General features: G+C 44.7%; 1 protein-coding gene and 1 pseudogene across 1 annotated transcript in view; both read right to left on the reverse strand.

The window, feature by feature from the left end:
* SORBS1 (sorbin and SH3 domain containing 1) overlaps nt 1-14,395 on the reverse strand; it is a 237,035-nt gene that overhangs the window by 175,780 nt on the left and 46,860 nt on the right. The window lies entirely within an intron of this gene.
* On the reverse strand, nt 258-355 carry LOC132507676 (U6 spliceosomal RNA; annotated as a pseudogene).

Consider the following 14,395-nt stretch of genomic DNA (forward strand, 5'->3'; position numbering starts at 1 on the left):
GATTTGGGGGCCCCCGAGAAAAAAAAATTTTTTTTTTAAACTGAAGTACAGTTGATTTACTAACACAACATTTTGTGTTAGTTTCAGGTGTACAGCAGTGATTCAGTTATATTCTTTTGTAGATTCTTTTCCCTTTATAGGTTATTACAAACAATTGAATATAGTTCCCTGTGCTATATAGTAGGTCCTTGTTGGTTATCTATTTTATATATACTAGTGTCTATATGTTAATCCTAAACTCCTACTTTATTCCTCCCAGAAACATGGGACACTTCACGAATTTGTGTCATCCTTGTGCAGGGGCCATGCTAATCTTCTCTATATCATTCCAATTTTCTCGTGCTGAAGCAAGCACGAGAAAATCTTGACAATAAACAAGTCAGGCACTATTCCTGTCCCCTGGATGGGATAAATCAGATAAGTACAGAATCAAAGTAGTTTTTGCTGGTGGGACTAAAGTTAGGTAGTCAGGGCTGGCCTCAGTTAAGAAATGCTATTTGATCTGAGCTGTCCCTGGTGAGAATACCCCAGCCATGGCAAGAGACAGGGAAAGAGCTCTGCAGGTAGAGAGAGGAGCAAATGCAGAGACTCTCGGGGGAGGAGCCTCGGAGCCACCTACAGGGGCTACTCTTCCAACTCATCTCCAATACCCCAGCTTCCCACTGCAGCCTCCATCACCACCAATCAGCTCCCAGCTCAGCTGTGTGGCCCCACCAGGCCTAAAGTTAAAGCCTTTGCTCAGGCCGCTCCCTCTGCTGCCTCGGTACCTGTTAGCTCCCTCTTGTCCCTCAAGGCCCCCGTGGTTGGGCCCAGTGCCCTTCCCCTCTATCCCACAATCATGATATATTCTGAAGCCCTTTCTTCCGTTTGGTTCCCCCAACTGACTGTTCCTTGATCACTGGGGTCCAATCTAACTCATCCCTGTTCGTCCGGAACCTGACACATAGGTGGTACTCAGAAAAGGGACACTAACTTGAAGCACCTCACATGCACGCACAAATGAGTACATATATGAACTGGTGAAATCTGCATAAGGACTGTAGATTGCAACAGTGTCCATTTCCTGGTTTGGATGCTGTACTAGTTATGTAAGATGCCACTACTGGGGGAGGCTGAGGGAAGGACACACAGGAGGACCCTGTATCTTTTGGCGGTGGGGCAAATTCCTAGGAGTCTGTATTTCTAAGGTTAAAACTTCTTTTAAAACCCCAAAGATTTTACCTTTTAAATATTCTGATTTGTGGCTTCGCCTTAATAATTGCAAGATCTGGTGACACTGGGCCTCCGGGCCAACAGTTGGATGGGGCTGGGCAGTAGCTGTTCCCCCTTACATGGGCACATGGCGCTCAGATGCCTCTCCCGAAACACCAAGGCCAAGTGTCAGTTGCTATTTATCGTGGTGCCTGCAGTGCTTTTTGTCTTAGAAATATTGCTCTACCAAGAGTAGGAAAATGAAAGACCAAGAGGGTCTTGTATGTCCAGAAAAAAGGGAAACGGCCACATTTTTGTGAAAGTGAAAAACATTCCTGTGAGTTTCGATTTGAAATCCCCTACCCTTCACGCATGTTACCTGCTCGGCCTGAGGCATTTGAGGTTTGGACCCTGGACTGTAACTCTTTAGGACCAAATTTTTTACTCTAAGTCAGCAAATAAATTTTAAAACCAAACCACTGGAAAAGAACACAGCTTAAGCACACAGTAACCCACTCTGCCCTAAATATTTTGGTTCTTTCATCTCACCTTTCCTGAGAACACAGGATCCTGCTCTCGGCCACCAAAAGAGAAGGTGCCCCTTATGCATGATCACATCCAGATAAATAAGCAAGATCTTGTTTTTCCACTGAAACTGCAGTTCTGTTTAGCAGGGGAGGGAAAAGGCCCTCAGGGCATGCCTTCCCCGACCCTTCCCTTCACACCACTACCATCACCACCCCCCAAAAGGAACGTGCTTGGAATGCAAGTGTCCCTGAAAGGGGGTGAGGCCAAGGCACAGGACGCTGGTGAACTGCCCAGTGAACGGTTTTAGAACAGTGTTTCCAATCAGGCTACAGAGAATCACCTGGGGCTCTAGACGATGCTCCTCAGGGGACACTCTTGCAGATGGCCCAGGACTGATTCATCCTGTGGCGTTTGGAAACCATTAATTTAGAAAACTGTGACCCCCTTGCTACCCTGGGCAGTCGGCCAAGACACAGGTCTCCAGCCAAGAGATGCCAAAGCTGTGCAGTCCTGTAAGGCAGCCACTAGCCACACGTGGTCACTAAGCCCTTGCAATGTGGCTGGTGTGACTTGAGATGTACTGTAAGGGGGACATACACACTGGATTTTGAAGACTTGGTATGGGAAAAAAATGTAAAATAGCTCACTGATCTTTTTAAAAATACTGATTATATATTAAAATAATATTTTAGGTATACTGGGTTAAAAATATATAGTTAAAATTAATTTCATTTCTTTTTACCTTTTTAAGCGTGGCTACTGACATATGTGGCCCACATCTATTACACAGCCACGCTTGAGGAGACACTCAGCATTCTAGGGTGGGCGTTAACAATCCTAGTGGAAAAACATGAGGACGCTGGTCAGGCCTGTCACCTACCGAGTGCATGACCCTCAGCAGGCTCTTGAGCTCTTGGAAGCTCAGTTCCTCCCAGACACGGGCATGAGAACACCCAGCACGCTGGGCCGAGGGGAGCATAATTAGTAACTGGAAGAACCAGGCTGACATCTTCCCGAAGCTGGTACTCAACACCCGTGACCTTCCTCGCCCTCCTCCTTCCCTGACTGCTTGAAGTCCGTAAAATTTGAACCCAGGATCTCCTGGCATCAAATTTACTAACCACAGTGTGCAGAACTGGGCCGTGACTGCAGATGGACGGCACAGAGGGTCTCCATCCAGAGGGTACAAAGGAATCACCTGAGGAGCCCTAACCCCGCCCCCCCCAACCAGGGATTCTGACTGTCCACTTGGTGTGGGACCAGGTAGGCACATTGCTCATAAGAACCTTGGAACATTCTGGTGCCCATGGCCTAGGATTCCCTCTGAGAAACTGACATGGCTGAGGAACTGTGACCAAAACCATTAGGGCTGCCTTGGGACTTCCCCAGCCTACAGTCAGCAGGCCAGCCTGAACAAGGCAGGTGTGGCTCACGGAGAGGCCAGGAGCTGACCAGGGCCCTTCCCCAGCAGAGGGCTACTTTCCTGACATCTTGTAAAGCTAGGTGGGAAATGACTGTCTGCCCTGGATGTTGTTTCAAAAGGTGGCTGACACTTCCTACCTTCACACAAGGCCCCTTAAGAGGATCTAAAAGTACAATTTCAAAGTACTTGGCAATTGGGCTGAAAAGACTAGGCTGCTTGGCACTCCCACCAGCAACATACAAGAGGGTCCAGGACAGGTCCTCTTTCTGCCCTTGCCTGGTACCCAAAACACCAACGCTTGCCTGAACTTTCTGGATGTCAGGCCAATCCTTCAGGCTCTCCTGCAGAAGTGTTTCTCCTGCTTTCCAAGGAGCCCAGAAAGAGGCCAGGACTGCCATGGACAGACCTGCAAGTTCCAGTAGCCTGTTTATTCTTCTGGGGCCTTCAACCAGTGAAAGAAGTCATCTTACCAAACACGAATGCTAGATAGGCAGAGTGCACAGATCAATCCAACCCCAGGAGGCACACCGGCAGAAGACAGAACTTTATCTCGACCAGTCATTGCTCCTTCCCTTGGGTTTAAAACCTTCTCTGTGCTAAGCCATCTCCATCTCAAACCAGTACAAAAGAGCAATTTCCCGGAGAACAAAAATTTAAATATCCTTCCCAGTATTTCTGTCAGTAAAATATGATCACGAAACTCAACCTATTCTTCCTTCTTAGGGCAAATCTATGAAAAAAATACAGTGTGAACGGATCACTACATTTTCTCCACCGAGTCTGAACTGCCTCATATTTTTTTGGAAATTGGGTACAAAGTGAATAAGTACCAAATCTGAGAACTCCAATATATTTTTTATTTTTAATGCAGGAAAATGATCTGGGGTTTGTTCATAGTAATAAAAACTACAAGCTGACTCTGGCGCATCAGCCCTGGGCCCCTGGACCCCAACCACAGAGTATTCTTCCAAATCACCCCCCACACACCAGAAGTCTGCTTCTCGCATTCTTCTGCCCCACAGTTGGCCTCTGTCTCCCAGCTAGAACATGCCAGAGTAGCATGAACATAACTGAGTCCCCATGTAGCCCTGTCTTCACTTGGGAACCATGTAAGCAAACAATCCAGCCCAAACATAAAACGCAAAATGTTACTGATCTCTTGAACACCAATGGGAAGGAATTAAATTCTTTTTTTTTTTTTTTTTTTTTTTTTTTTTTGCGGTACGCGGGCCTCTCACTGTTGTGGCCTCTCCTGTTGCGGAGCACAGACTCCAGACGCGCAGGCTCAGCGGCCATGGCTCACGGGCCCAGCCGCTCCGCGGCATGTGGGATCCTCCCAGACCAGGGCACGAACCCATGTCCCCTGCATTGGCAGGCGGACTCTCGACCACTGCGCCACCAGGGAAGCCCAGGAATTAAATTCTTAATGCATTGGGAGCTGTCTTTAAAACCCCTGCTCCTTCTCTACCACTTGCTATCCCATACAGAGAGAGCAGCTATCCCTCTAAAGGCTCTTCTCTTCAGCTTCCCACTCTCCCCAACTCCCAGCTCATACACACTTTCCCTCTCCTTTCCTTTAGCCTCTGTTCCTTCTTCTCACACACAAGTATTGGGTCTTTTCAGATATAAATACAGCCCCTCCTTACCTGCATTCACATATCCACACTCACACAAACTCTGACCCGCCCTCCAGCTCATCCTCCACTCATTGCCTCTATATAGAAAAGGACCAGGAACTGAGCTAACCAAGAGAAAATTCTCCTTTAAAGGTAGGGTAACTGGGAAAGCTGAGTAATAGACAACAATTACGTTTAACAGAGAGAAGAGGAGAAAGTCTATAAACACGGTGCCATGTGGCAAAGGGATAGAGTTAAACGTCACCACTCAGATCAGACAAGATGCTCTTTATACCCAGATTATACCGCTGCTGGAGAGACAGCCCCAGCACAGCCATGAAGAAGCCAACACATCTTGGCTTCCAAGAGCTTCCGGTAACACACTGGCTGTGAATATCCATCACTACATTAATGGGATAAAGTAGCATATGGAGAGGGCTATTTCCTAGGTCTCTGTCCACAGCAGAGATTCATCCTGGTGCTTGGAGAGGTCACAATGATCTGAATACGTGGAACAGTGGGCCTAGCACCATAAAGGACTTCTGAGATGGCTCTGCTTATGCAATGGCCTTGTTCCTTTGTTCATCACACACAGGGACAGTGAGGAGGAAGAGGGAGAAACTATGATGAGAATGACCCAGCCTCTGCTTTCAAGGACGCAAGTACAGGCCATAAGAGCCATACAAGGTAAAAACTGATGAAAAGTTATGTCTGCTTGTGAAGGAAGTTAAGAGGAGAGATAAGGGACAGCTGCAGGGCACAAGTGAAAGAATGCCAAACTGATTCACCTTGTTATAAAGCAGAAACTAACACACCATTGTAAAGCAATTATACTCCAATAAAGATGTTTAAAAAAAGAATGCCAACCTACATGCTGGCTCTACCAAGAATGGCCTTAGGCAAGTTGCTATTCCTCTCTGAGCCTATTTCCATGCCTGTAAAATGAGAAGGCTGGCCATAGGTGATCAGAGTTCCTCTCCAGCACTGATATTCCACAGCTCTCTGATTTTAAGGATACCTGCAGTGGGGGTCATGAACAGGTGGAGAACAGAATAGAAAGGCAGACAGGAGGAGTACAAACGATCCGAAAATCTTAATTATGATGATCACTATCGCTCTATGAAAATACTCACTGTACCTTCTAAAGCTACAGTTGTCAAGCGTGGCCAGACTTACAGGTAGGTTTCTGGCCCATTAATCTTAATACCAAAACAGCATGCACAGTGTACTTGGAGCAGGCCATTTGCTTATGAACACACATTAAGGGCAGGGCCTTCCTCCCACAGTGCTGAGACCCTTCCTCATCCTAATGAAGGCCAGAGTTCAAACTCCCTGGTTTGCAAATGAGCAGAGAGACTCGGAGAGCCTGAATGACCCCCCAAGTCACACAGCTTGGACGGGCAGAACCAGGGGGGAAGCCCAGATTGTCTGACTCCCCACCTACTGATAAATGCAGATGAGATAACTGTGTGGGAGCCCTGCAAAGCTTGGACACTTAGAAACTCCACGCAGATGCACCTAACTGGTCCAAAAGGATGGGGGAGGATTCTGTAAAAGGGGAGCCAAGAGCAGCCTCCCCTTCCTCCACCACCTTGACAAGCAGGTTCATCACCAGCTCTGGGGGTTGGTATCTACCTAATACCCCGTTACATGTACACGTTCCCATCTCTAAGCAATGCAGGTGGTGGCCTGTACTCTAGAACTGAGGTACTCCAGGTCCTGGGGTGCAACTGAAATCCTATGTAAAGACCCAACCACTTTCTAAATGCATATCCACAGGGAAGTCATTAAACATCTCAGGGCTTCAGTTTCCTCATTTGTAGAATAGGGATAACAACACTCCACACCTCACAGGGTTATGAGGAAGATTAAAAGAGGTAATACATGTAAGTGCTTAGCACAATGCCTACAACATAAATGTTGTATCACTGCACTTTTTCTGGGGAGGAGTCCAGACACCTGGGATGCACGGGCTCGGCCGCAGTGCCAGAAGCCCTCCTCCTGCACCCTGATGGGCCCGGATAGGGCGTTTATTCCTGAATGTGTGGCAATTGGAGCTGGGATCTGGTTCTGTCCTTTTTAATTTCCCACTGTTAGGGTGGGGTCTTAAGGGATCCAAGGAGGCATTTCTCAGCCACAGAAATGCCTATTTAGTGCCTCCAGTGCAATTCACCAGAGTTCTTTTTCTCCTGCTCTCCAGCAGAGAAAGCCTCAAACCCCTTCCTTCTGGAAGTGAGGATGCTAGAGGAGGTGCTTCCCTTCCCACAGGATGACCTCAGTTCCATTCCAAGGATAGCATGTGGAACGTGGTCTACGTTAACTTTTATTGGGTCATAGATCCCTTTGAGAATCTAATGAAAACTTTGTGGATTCTTCCCCTACTGGGGAACTGTGAAGAGAGAATCAACTAATTCCAGGTACACAACAAGGTGATGTGTTGGGCTGTGAAGAAGATCCGAAGCTGAGGTCTTGGTCTGTAAAGAAAGGATTAAAGAGGAAAGAGATTAAAGGAAGGTGTAAGAGATGGGAAGCAACTCAAGTCCTGGCTTTGCTGTTCTTTGGCCTCATGACCTTGGACAAATTACTCAACCTCTGAGTCTCAGCTTCCCCATCAGTAAAATGCGGGGGCTAATTAGCAGTCCTTGCTTCACAGAGGAAGAATTATGAGGGTCAAATGAGATCATCTATGTAGACATTTAACATGTATCTGGTACACCTTAAGCACGAACTCAACTGATACCAACTATTATTACCATGATGAGGATGATGAAGGATGAGGCAGAGAAAGGTTAGCACAGCCATGAAGCCTTACTGTACTACTGGTTTTGTGGTTTTTTAGATGTTGCATTTAAAAACAAAATCAAGGCAGGTTTGTTGGGGAGAAATACCAGTACCAGAGGGAATACAGGGTCTTGAGCCCAAAATACAGAAGAGCTCTAATTGTAGAACCCCAACCTTGGGTCCTCAGCTCCGAAACTCCCACCTCAGGTAGCAATGAAGGTGGAGAACATAGATGAGTGCCTAACAAAGGGCCAACTCAAATATCACATGTCTCTACCCTCAGCTGGAACAGCGTCAACTCCATAAAGTAACCCAGTAACTCTCCAATAGGCAGTTAGTCTTTGACTGATCAACAACGGAGGAATTACTATTTAACAAATACAATGTTGGGTTAGATGAAATCTTTCAAAGCAAGGGGCATTTAGAAGAAAAATAAATACATATAAAAATAAAAGAGGCATTTCTGATGGTAAAAAAGACTGGCAATAACAGTTCCCATGGCAGCCCTGGCTCCCAACATCCCTATGTTCCAATCTGTTATCCCCTCCTGTATCCTCCACCTTGTTACCTCATTGGCAGATTAAGAATAAGTTTGGAAGCAGCCATGCTTTCCCAAATAATTTCCTCTAATATAAAAGTAATACATGTTCGTCATATAAAGCTGGGAAAACAAAGGAAATCTCAAAGGAAATGATAATCCAACCATGTTGATTTATTGCTGCCAGTTGCTCTAAGTCAAATAGTTTTTATTTATTTAAAGAATTATGTCACATGGCTTTCCTAAAATGACCAGCATTTCTGAAGATTCAGTAAAAGCAGTAAGAATCAAGAAAAGTTGAGAACTGGTTGACGAAAGGGAGACAAGTGCACGTGCACACACGCACACACACGTGTGCAGGGCTTGCCTCTCAGAGGCCTCTTGAACTCACAATACAGGATGGTCACTATGGCCACCCCTGAGCTAAGAAATTTAAACTTAGAGGATCAAAAAAGAACTCCACCCATTAAAACAATGCTGTTTAAGTATCAAAAAGTCTAGCATTTCAGAAGAGTGTTTTAAGTACACATTTTAAAAAACCCAAAGCCTACGATGTGTTCCTTGGCACGAATCTGGGTCAGTTCCTGGTGGGGCTCCAGGGTAGAATTTCAAAAGAGATGTAATTATTCCCCATGTCACTGATACCATTCTATCAGATGCAAATAAATCAAAATCATAACGATAAAGAAAAACAAAACTGAACCTCTCTGGCAACACACTCGGTGCTTAGAAAACATGAGTTTTTACCAGCATCTTTTATGGCTGCCTCTTAAAACCATTTTTGATACCACTTAGGCCAGAAAAACAGGAAGAATAATTTGTTGACTAGTTTCAAGGCTGTCCTCATCTGTTTAGTGGAGGGGCATCCCAGACAAGGATGTCCGTTCAGCAGGAAAGAACTTTCCAAGAGATGAGCACCCATCACTGGAAAAGGGTGGCTCCTTCAGTGAGAGTCTCACTGCCGGAGGTATGCAAGCAGAGTTATACAAACCATGTGGCTTCCAAGGTCCCTCACAACTTTAAAATTCAGCCTTCATTTCAGAAGGTGCTGCCCTGTTGCCTTCCCTCATTCCTCATTAACGAGAAAGATGGCAAGATCACTGGCATGAGTTCCAGTGAAGTCTTCTCCAGAACTCAGAAGGGCCACAGATAGAGGCAAAGGGCAAGAGATGGGAGTCACTCCTGAGCCTGGAGGAGACAGGTAAGCCCAGAAGCACGTCCTCTAGGAATGGACAAAGAATTCAGAGATGTCTGTGGGTGGCTCTGGAAACAAAGTGGAATGCTGAGACTCGGAGTAGAGTCCACATGCCCTATCCTGAGACTGGACTGCAGCAGCTTTTCTGGAAAAGGTGGCACTTTTAGGATTTAATACAGATCCCTCTGGGTCCCCAAGACACAAGCAGCTCTGCCACTTTCCCACAAACCCTGGACATCACCGGTCAAATATAAGCAGAAGCCATCTCCTTAAGAGCGTCCTGGAGCTGAGAGGTCAAGAAAGGGGCCGCCTCCTAGGACACCCAAGATAACCAAGTCCAGCAAACAATGGCCTGCAATTAACTGGGACAGTGTACTTTTTCTACATTCTACGATAGAGGCAAAGGACAACAAAATAAGTTGACATTTGGTCCCAAAAAACCATATCCAGAAGACGTCCTAATTCAATCCAGCTTCTAACAGGCCCTTGGTTATGGTTGGTCCACAGAGCTAGTAACAACACACGGTCTAATTCAAACCTACAGCTTAGAATTTTGGACAGACTTTAAAGTCTTATTGGCAAGATCACAAAAGACCAAAAGATGTGCATGTTATTCCACGTAGGGACCCCCATGTCCCTCTAGGATAAGGCATGACACTCCTGACTTCTGCAGAAGACAGGATTTTTCTTCCTCCAAAGATAAGGGGGTTGGGGCACAGCCCACGGGGAGGGGCAGGAGAGCAAAATCCTCAGGAGGAGCCAATAGATAATACCCCAGAGTAGGGAAACATGCAAGCTATTGAAAAACGTGTAAGTAAACACCAAAAGAATCAGCTATGATTTTTAAGTGACTGCCACAGGGGATGGCAGGTAGGGGGAGGGGAGGCAGGAGAGGGTGTTCCTGGAGAACTGTTTGATTCTTGAAACTATATGCATGTGTAAATTTGATAAAAACTACAAATTGGAGATGGAGTTCGGAAAAACGATATACACACTGGGGATGCTGCTGCCGCCACCCCTCCCCCCAGCAACCTGCACGGAAGCGAAGTTGCCCAGGCTTGTTGGGGCAACCTTCTTAACGCGAACGCTGGTGTGACACGTGAACCATGGTTCCCACTCTGCGGCGAGCAGATGGCATGCCAGTTAGCTCTGGAAGCTCGACTGCCAGCAGAGCCAGCTGTTTTCTCTTTTTCCTTTGCAAGTCCAGAAAAGTTTATTGGTGTTGTTACCTTTTCAGAACATTGTCAATAATTAGCCTTACTACATAACTCTCTGCAGTATGGACTAGCATTCTGGGAAAGTCGAGAAAATTTCCCCAACATTGCTGATTTCATACAGCATTACATTCAGTCTTCACGTCTCCAGAGGCTCCTCTTGGCTGTGAGAATTTCTCATACTTCCCTCATTTTTGATGACCTTGACAATGTTGAGGAGCACTGCCCCGTTCTAAAGCCTCAGAGTCTTCTGCTTCAGCTGGGAGACAGGGAAAGAGACAGTGGAGCAGCCACTTCACATTCATGAAAACCCCGGCTTAGAGGAGCTGTCCATCCTTTTGTATTTCTGGTATGGAGCGATGGAGATCTCCTCTAGCACCCAGTGCTAAGGCAACATTTCCAATTTGAATATTCCATTGGTCAGGCTGCTGCAGGCGGCCCAGCTTTAGGAAGACCAGCTGGGTGGCTGATAAAGTCTTGGTGCTCCAGCCAGGTGTCAGGCCTGTGCCTCTGAGGTGGGAGAACAGAGTTCAAGACATTGATATTTCGTGGGGCCAGGAGGTCCCTGGTGGACCAAACAGCAAAAGCTCTCTCAGAGATCTCCATTTCAATGATAAGACCCAGCTGCACTCAACGATCAGCAAGCTACAGCGCTGGACACCCTATGCCAAACAACTAGCAAGAGAGGAACACAACCCCACCCATTAGCAGAGAGGCTGCCTAAAATCATAAGGTCACACACCCCCCAAAATACACCACCAGACGGAGTCCTGCCCATCAGAAAGACAAGATCCAGCCTCATCCACCAGAACACAGGCACCAGTCCTCTCCACCAGGAAGGCTACACAACCCACTGAACCAACCTTACCCACGAGGGGCAGACACCAAAAACAACAGGAACTACGAACGTGCAGCCTGCAGAAAGGAGAACTCAAACACAGTAAGTTAAGCAAAATGAGAAGACAAAGAAATACACAGCAGATGAAGCAGCAAAGTAAAAACCCACCAGACCAAACAAATGAAGAGGAAACAGGCAGTCTACCTGAAAAAGAATTCAGATTAATGATAGTAAAGTGATCCAAAATCTCGGAAACAGAATGGAGAAAACACAAGAAACGTTTAACAAGGACCTAGAAGAACTAAAGGGCAAACAAACAACGCTGAACAACACAATAAATGAAATTTAAAATTCTCTAGAAGAAATCAATAGCAGAATAGCTGAGGCAGAAGAATGGATAAGTGACCTGGAAGATAAAATAGTGGAAATAACTACTGCACAGCAGAATAAAGAAAAAAGAATGAAAAGAACTGAAGACAGTCTCAAAGACCTCTGGGACAACATTAAGTGCACCAACATTCAAATTATTGGGGTTCCAGAAGAAGAAGAGAAAAAGAAAGGGACTGAGAAAATATTTGAAGAGATTATAGTTGAAAACTTCCCTAATATGGGAAAAGAAATAGTCAAGTCCAAGAAGCGCAGAGTCCCATACAGGATAAATCCAAGGAGAAACAGGCCAAGACACATATTAATCAAACTATCAAAAATTAAAGACAAAGAAACAATATTAAAAGCAGCAAGGGAAAAACAACAAATAAAATACAAGGGAATCCCCATAAGGTTAACAGCTGATCTTTCAGCAGAAACTCTGCAAGCCAGAAGGGTGTGGCAGGACATACTTAAACTGATGAATGGGGAAAATCTACAACCAAAATTACTCTACCCAGCAAGGATGTCATTCAGATTTGATGGAGAAATTAAAACCTTTACAGACAAACAAAAGCTAAGAGAATTCAGCACCACCAAACCAGCTTTACAACAAATGCTAAAGGAACTTCTCTAGGCAGGAAACACAAGAGAAGGAAAAGATCTACAATAAAAAACCCAAAACAATTAAGAAAATGGGAATAGGAGCACACATACCCATAACTACCTTAAATGTAAATGCTCCAACCAAAAGACATAGACTAGCTGAATGGATACAAAAACAAGACACATATATATGCTGTCTACAAGAGACCCACTTCAGACCTAGGGACACATACAGACTGAAAGTGAGGGGATGGAAAAAGATATTCCATGCAAATGGAAATCAAAAGAAAGCTGGAGTAGCAATTCCTATATCAGACAAAAAGGACTTTAAAATAAAGACTATTACCAGAGACAAAGAAGGACATTACATAATGATCAAGGGATCAATCCAACAAGAAGATATAACAATTGTAAATAATTAAGTGCCCAACATAGGAGCACCTCAATACATAAGGCAAATGCTAACAGCCATAAAAGGGGAAATCGACAGTAACACAATCATAGTAGGGGACGTTAACACCCCGTTTCACCAATGGACAGATCAACCAAAATGAAAATAAATAAGGAAACACAAGCTTTAAATGATACATTAAACAAGATGGACTTAATTGATATTTATAGGACATTCCATCCAAAAACAATAGAATACACATTCTTCTCAAGTGCTCATGGAACATTCTCCAGGATAGATCATATCTCGGGTCACAAATCAAGCCTTGGTAAATTTAAGAAAACTGAAATCGTATCAAGTATCTTTTCCAACCACAGTGCTATGAGAGTAGGTATCAATTACAGGAATAAATCTGTAAAAAAATACAAGCACATGGAGGCTAAACAATACACTACTAAATAACCAAGAGATCACTGAAGAAATCAAAGAGGAAATCAAAAAATACCTAGAAACAAATGACAATGAAAATATAACAACCCAAAACTTATGGGATGCAGCAGAAGCAGTTCTAAGAGGGAGGTTTATAGCAATATAATCCTACCTCATGAAACAAGAAACATCTCAAATAAACAATCTAACCTTACATCTAAAGCAATTAGAGAAAGAAAAAAAAAAAACCCAAAGTTAGCAGAAGGAAAGAAATCATAAAGATCAGATCAGAAATAAATGAAATGAAGGAAACAATAGCTAAGTTCAGTAAAACTAAAAGATGGACTTCCCTGGTGGCACAGTGGTTAAGAATCCGCCTTCCAATGCAGGGGACACAGGTTCCAGCCCTGGTCCGGGAAGATCCCACATGCTGCGGAGCAACTAAGCCCGTGCACCACAACTACTGAGCCTGGCGCTCTAGAGCCCATAAGTCACAACTAGTGAAGCCCACACACCTAGAGCCCATGCTCCACAACAAGAGAAGCCACCACAATGAGAAACCTGCACACCACAACAAAGAGTAGCCCCCACTCAAAGCAACTACAGAAAGCCTGCACACAGCAATGAAGACCCAACACAGCCAAAAGTAAATTAAAAAAAAAAAAATCTTCCAACAAACAAAAGCCCAGGACCAGATGGTTTCACAGGCGAATTCTATCAAACATTTAGAGAAGAGCTAACACCTACCCTTCTCAAACTCTTCCAAAATATAGCAGAGGGAGGAACACTCCCAAACTCATTCTACGAGGCCACCGTCACCCTGATACCAAAACCAGACAAAGATGTCACAAAAAAAGAAAACTACTGACCAACATCACTGATGAACATAGATGCAAAAATCCTCAACAAAATACTAGCAAACAGAATCCAACAGCACATGAAAAGGATCATACACCATGATCAAGTGGGGTTTAACCCAGGAATGCGAGAATTCTTCAATATACGCAAATCAATGTAATAAATCATATTAACAAACTGAAGGAGAAAAACCATATGATCATATCGATAGATGCAGAAAAAGCTTTTGACAAAATTCAACACCCATTTATAATAAAAACTCTCCAGAAGGTAGGCATAGAGGAAACATACCTCAACACAATAAAGGCCATATATGACAAACCCACAGCCAACACTGTTCTCAATGGTGAAAAACTAAAACCATTTCCACTAAGATCAGGAAAAAGACAAGGTTGCCCACTCTCACCACTATTATTCAACA

This window comes from Lagenorhynchus albirostris, chromosome 16 (assembly GCF_949774975.1).
Source record: "Lagenorhynchus albirostris chromosome 16, mLagAlb1.1, whole genome shotgun sequence".
Classification (NCBI taxonomy): domain Eukaryota; kingdom Metazoa; phylum Chordata; class Mammalia; order Artiodactyla; family Delphinidae; genus Lagenorhynchus; species Lagenorhynchus albirostris.